Source organism: Frankliniella occidentalis, unplaced genomic scaffold (genome assembly GCF_000697945.3).
Source record: "Frankliniella occidentalis isolate FOCC.00 unplaced genomic scaffold, Focc_3.1 Scaffold2, whole genome shotgun sequence".
NCBI classification, from domain to species: domain Eukaryota; kingdom Metazoa; phylum Arthropoda; class Insecta; order Thysanoptera; family Thripidae; genus Frankliniella; species Frankliniella occidentalis.
The window spans coordinates 2,827,877-2,833,740 of NW_026267132.1; the positions used below are offsets into that span (position 1 = coordinate 2,827,877).

The 5,864-nt window shown below is 56.3% G+C and overlaps 1 protein-coding gene across 1 annotated transcript in view; it reads left to right on the forward strand.

Moving 5' to 3' along the window:
- Positions 1–210: 210 nt before the first annotated feature.
- LOC113204400 (synaptic vesicular amine transporter) overlaps positions 211–5,864 on the forward strand; it is a 59,469-nt gene continuing 53,815 nt past the window's right edge. The window contains exon 1 of the mRNA XM_026419583.2: positions 211–408. The gene's annotated coding sequence lies outside the window, so the exon portion shown is untranslated. The remainder of the gene's footprint in view (positions 409–5,864) is intronic.

The following is a 5,864-nucleotide window of genomic DNA, read 5'->3' on the forward strand; positions in this document are numbered from 1 at the left end:
TCTCTCTCTCTCTCTCTGCTCCCAAATCTCCCTGCGCCCCCCTTCTTAAACTCCCTGCCGATAGCGTCCCCCACCCCACCTCACCCCACCCTGGACCGCCCCATCCCGCCACCGTCACCGCCACCCCGCCGGGCCACCCCAGTGGAGTGGAGGGGATGCTGGCGGGCCACCAGCGGGCCGGGCCGGGGGCGGCCGGGGGGCCACCAGCGCGCGGCGGGCGCACAGCGGCGCAGAGCCCGCCCAGCAGGCCCAGGCTGCACTGCCAGGCCCCGCCAGGCACCGCCAGGCACTGCCAGGCCACCACCAGCACCGCCACCGCCACTGCGAGCGAGCCGGGCCGAGCGCCGCGGGCCGAGCCCCGCCGGACAGCATGAAGTAACACTCAGCCAGCGGCCGACTGCAGCCACGGTGAGTACGGGCAGGCCTGTGGTGCCGGCGCCCCGCACGCCCCCCGTGCCCCCGGCACCATAGCCCCGGCTCCAGCCCCGGCACCAGCCCCGCGGCACGTGGCGAGCACCACGTGGCTGGCGAGGCGCCTGTGGCCAACACTCTTGGCCCAGCCTCCGCGGCTGGACACCTTGTAGCCCGCAGTGTATGATGGCGATTGCAGCCGTGTAGTTACCGGCGCACTGGAGGGTGTAGGGCAGGTGGCGGGTTTGTGACCTCATTCGTCCTGTTTTGGGGGTCAGGTGACCTAGACGCCTAGCTACTGCACAACCCTCTGTCTTTGAGAATGTCGAGACCGTCGGTGCCCTCTCGCCGCCCCCGCTCCGGCACGCGCTCTCGCTGTTGCGGTTGTTTGTTCCCTCGGGTCAGCCGAAAGCCGGCTTCGTAGAGCTGACCCGCGAGTGCACCGAGCTCGCGGTCAGCACGACGAGCAGGACGGGGCAGGGCGAGCAGGACGAGAATGACGAGCAGGTCGAGCAAGGGCAGCGCTGCCGACGCTCGTTTCTCGTCGGGCCAGTTACCGAGCAAGGGCAGCAGGATTGGCACAGTGCAGTGCAGCCCTTCCCCTCCAGTGGCAGCAGCGGCAGCCGAGAGCGCGGGGTTGTTCTCGCTTACTGCCTTATTTGTAAAAGCGGGCCGGCTGAGGGACAGGCGGGGCGGGACGAGGCGGAGCAGCAACGGCGGGGGAATAACAGTGTGTCCGTTAGGAAAAACACCCCCTAGCCGTTAGTAAAGGCCCAGCGACCGGCGGGAAGGGGCTGGGAGGGGGCTGCTCGACTCTTGAGACGCAATCCCCGGGCGGCAACTTGTTGTGTGAGGCGGGGCGGGGCGGCGCGGTGCGGCGCGGGGGTGAGGCCCACCACAGCCAACACGCCCTGCGCTGATTTTCAACCCCCGCATCCGCTTCGCGCCCACGAAGGCCGGAAGCAAGTTCAGTCGCGGCAAAGTATCGCGACGGAACCTTTTAGAACAACCACCCTGCGTAGCACCCCTGCATCACCAACGTGCGAATAGAATAGACTTCTCCTCGTCCTCGTCTTGTCAATGTAATCTGCCCACAACGAATGAAATGCAGAAGCATCGCTCACAAGGGGACTTGGGCTGGTGTAGGATTCCCGATCTTGCCCAAACTCGGTATATTTGTTTCCTACTTATGTTGATGACGACTGACGGTAGAGTTTCTTTTCCTGACTGTCAGTTTCTAGGGTACTTTAGGGGAGCAAATAATGCCGGAAACATTTGAAATGACGGAAGGAGGTCTCAAATCGAAAACTGGTTGAGGAACTACCCCCCAAAACCGCCCATGTTGTCAGAATATCACTTAATATTTGCACAAAAGGTTGACCAAATGAGAAATTTGTATTTTTCGAAATTATACGCTTTTATAGGGAGTTCCGCCATACGACAGTCAGGAAAAAAAATTGGTCAGCATTACATAGATAATAAGAAGCAAATATATCGAGTTTGGGCACAATCGGGCATTATTTACACTTGCCTAATTCCCTTTGTCAGTTTTAGGCTTCGAACCGCGTCGAACATGACACACACGCGCTCCGCTGCCGCCGCACCGCCCTCGCGGCCTCGCCCCGCCCCGCCCCAACGCCATCCATCTCATCTGGGCGATGTAACTCCGCAAATGATGCGCTGGACTTTTATCTCCCTGTTCTATTCTCTCTCTTTCTTCCCCTTCGCGTCTGGGTCACCGATTTATCTTGGCCGTCTCTGCTGCGCCCGTGTGGCTTGTACAGCCCCCCTGATGAAATTCTCTTGATGCGTGTCCGTCTGTCGATGGTCGGGCCGATGGCCGGGCGGGGTGGGGCCGGATGAAACATTCATTACGTTGCTGTAGTGTGTCTCGCTCCCACCCCCGGCCCGGCTGCGGCCGCTGCACTTAGGAGCAGGGGCTACTTTCAATCCACTCGCCCGGCGTGGCCGGACGTAGCGGGCTGGAATAAATAGAACCCCACCGCATCGTCGCCATGTTTTTTCAAGCAGCGGCAGCAGCAGAGTCTGTGTGTGTGTGTCCGTCCGTCCGTCCGTCTGCCCGCCCGCCCCCCTGTCCACAAGGCCCCGAGGCTGCTGAGACTGTCGTGTGCGCCCCCCGCCGGACCAGTGTCGGAGAGAGGAAGGGGCGGCGCGGCGAAGTGAAGCCAAGGAAAAAAAAAGGAATAAAAAATTCGAGTGAAGTGATCCGACATTTTAAGAACCTTTCTCCCCTTAGCACCCTGCCTGCCCCGCCCTCTCATTACAGGGGATGAGGGGCTTAACGCTGCTCTTTCCTTGTCTCGCCGCTCCGGCCCCGCTCCGGCCCCGCTCGGGCCCGGCTGCTCCGTGCTCCGGTCCCGAGAGTAGCTCCAGGAATGACCCAAGCACAATCAATTCCCAGAAGTGACAAACACAGCGAAAAAAAAGAAGATTGGCGTGTTAAGACAATGTGGGTGTTACTTAGAATAGTGTCCTTCTTCGCCCTCGTCGTCTTTATGTTGCTTAGAGGAGTAGCACTTTGCGGTGAGGATGCAGGCCCTGCTTGTTGCTTTTTAGTGCTCGAGCCTCGCGGCGGTCGAGGGGTCGACCACTCAAATTTTCGTAGTAAGTGAAATATGTGGAATATTTTGTGGGATATCTGGAATATTTTGTTGAATATCTGGAATATTTTAGAATATCTGGAATGCTTGTGGAAAATTTGGAATTCTTTGGGAATATCTGAACTATTCTTGAAATATTTGGAATTTTTTGGTGAAATATTGAGAATTTTTAGTGGAATCGGAACTTTTGGAAAGCCTGGAATATTTTTGGCATATTTTCAGTGTGTACATGGAATATACAAGTTGTCCACCCTTCGGCGGCGGCGGTAGTGTTCCCGGGCGGTAGCTAGCGATAGCTAGCGGTAGCTTGCGGTAGCTGGCGGTAGCTGACAGTTGCTGGCGGTAGCTTGTTGCTCCCGTTCGCGGAGGGGGGCAGGCCTGGAATCCAACGCGCCGATAAGGGCGAATCAGCGACTCCCTATCTCTGGCGAGGATTAATTGTTTCGGGAAACTTGGTGCGCCACTTCCGACTAATTACAGAGAACGCCCTTGCGCTCAACCACCTATATGCCCCCTCCCCCCACCCTCTCTGTCTCTCCTTCCACCTTTCGTTCACTTCTCTCCTCTATCTCTGCCCGCCCTTACCGAGCTTTTCACCCTCGCCCTCAGTAGGGAATCTCCCGTCGTTCCGCTCTGGGACGTATTAATTCGTCTGATTTTGGGTGATCACCAACTTGACCCGGCCTGTGATCCCGGGAACCTACCCTGCCGGCCCCACACCCGTACTTTGTAGTCATAGATGTTTAGATATTTGGCGCCTCGCAGCGCCGGCCGAATCGCAATTGATTGAACCAGCCAGAGGCAAACCAAGTACCCCCAGGAAACTAAATTATGGAGAAGCCATGGATTATGGAGGCATTGGCGAGCTCCGCAACCTTCGCGAATAAAACATGTCTCCAGGTCGACCGGAACAGAGCGGGATCATATTGCTCCACACCGAGAAGGAGGCTACAACGGCGGTCTACGGGAGATGGTGACAATAAGAGGGCGTCATGCGGTCTCTTGCCTGAGGAATAAAGCCCCACCACCTATTGGGCGCTCTGGGCGGGCCACCGACTTCGCACAGATGCTTAGCGGGCTTGCCTACCCAGCGCGCAGCAGGCGCTTGATGGTCACTTTGAAGCGTTTGGGCACCCTTAAAGTCTTACGAACAGCATTGTTCATACCAGGTGGCTGATTCACGCCGCGCACTTCTGTAGGTATGCTGTACCGCATGCATGAATGCGGGCGGGCTTGCCTATCGCCCCTGACCACGGCGCCTTACGAGTCGAGCGAGTAGGCAACCCGCCCGCACTCATGCATGCGGTACAGCATAACTACAGAAGTGCGCGGCGTGAATCAGCCACCTGGTATTTATAAACAATTTGAGTGCTGTCATGATACGAACACAACTCATTCGTATTATGGATCCTCGCGTTCGTAATAGAAAGGTTCTCGTTCATTTTCCGAATTTGGGTTCGGTACCTTACTACGCGATCAGTTTTCCCTTCATAACGTACGAATCCAAAAATCATTCCTATTATGAATGAAGACGTTCATATTACGAACGAGAGGATTCGTATTATGAATAGTGGCGTTCATATTATGAAAACTATTTGTTCGTAAGATTTTAAGGGTGTAGGCTATTCGTGCTACGTTGATCAAACTCTACACTGGAAATGCAAGTGTGTGAATGTCGCTCATCTGCAGGTGAGCGACATTCCATACGTACACTTAGGGGGGTAAAGGTGTGAATTTTTCCTAGAAAATTCACACACTTGCATTTCCAGTGCATGTTTGAGTTCCTCTGTCAATAACGTTTCCGCTGTCGACGCTCCCGCTGCCAACGTTATTACGCTCCTTCTAACGCTCCGCGGCTAACGCTCCGCGGCTAACGCTCCGCTGTCGTTGCGGCGGGGTGCGGAGTGCTGCCGCGCAGTGCTGCCGCGCTCGTCGTCCATAAGTCAGGGCGCCGGGACGTGTTACGGCCTCCCCGCGTCGTTCCGGTTCCGGCCAATGGCGCCGCGCCCGTCCTGTTTTAAGTCCCACACTCCGCGGTCCGGCACCCACCCACACCCCTGCGCCCCTGCTCCATGTGGCCGAGGATTGTGCCGTGACGAATGCCGGCGAGAATCGAGATACTTTGTATTTCTTTTGAAAAAAAAAAAAAAGAAACTGTAAAAAAAAGCCCTTTTTGGTGCCGTTGTCGAAATCCCTGGAGTGGCTTTGCCCCATCTGTGAAGCCTATTCTCATATTTTTCTCTTTCTCTCCTTATCACCTTCAAATTCGTAAGCCGCGAGCCTCTGCCTCCATCTCTTGCGTGCCACACACACACACGCACACACACTCACATTCACTCACACTCACGCTCAAAAGAGGGCGCGAAACTGGCCGAGGTTGGTGGAGAAGGCTAACATGAAAAGTCGTTTTAGCGGATCTACTGCTGCAGCTCCGGCCTGCTCACCCCCTCTCCTCTCTAGCCTCTGGACTTTCGCACTAACGGGCCGGATCAGGGCGAAGGAAAAAAAAGGGGGACGGATGGAGGGGCAAGAAGATGGGCTGGGGTATTGTGAAGACGCCGAGTTATCCAGACGTGAGAAAATCACTAGAGCACTAGAGTATTTTATTTCTTAGCCAATTTCCTTTTAAAAAAAATCTGTTAGGACTGGGCTTATTACTTATCGATTAACGGTCACAGGGGCAACTCGACAGAGAAAATGGGCGTGACCGAGAAGGGGGGGGGGGGAGCCCCCCGACCTCTATTAGTTTCTTGTTAGTGCGGGCTAATCGAAAGCGTGGTACGTGGTGTCCCCAGGCCACCAGGATGATCGCTGGCGTGTTGGCCGACGTCA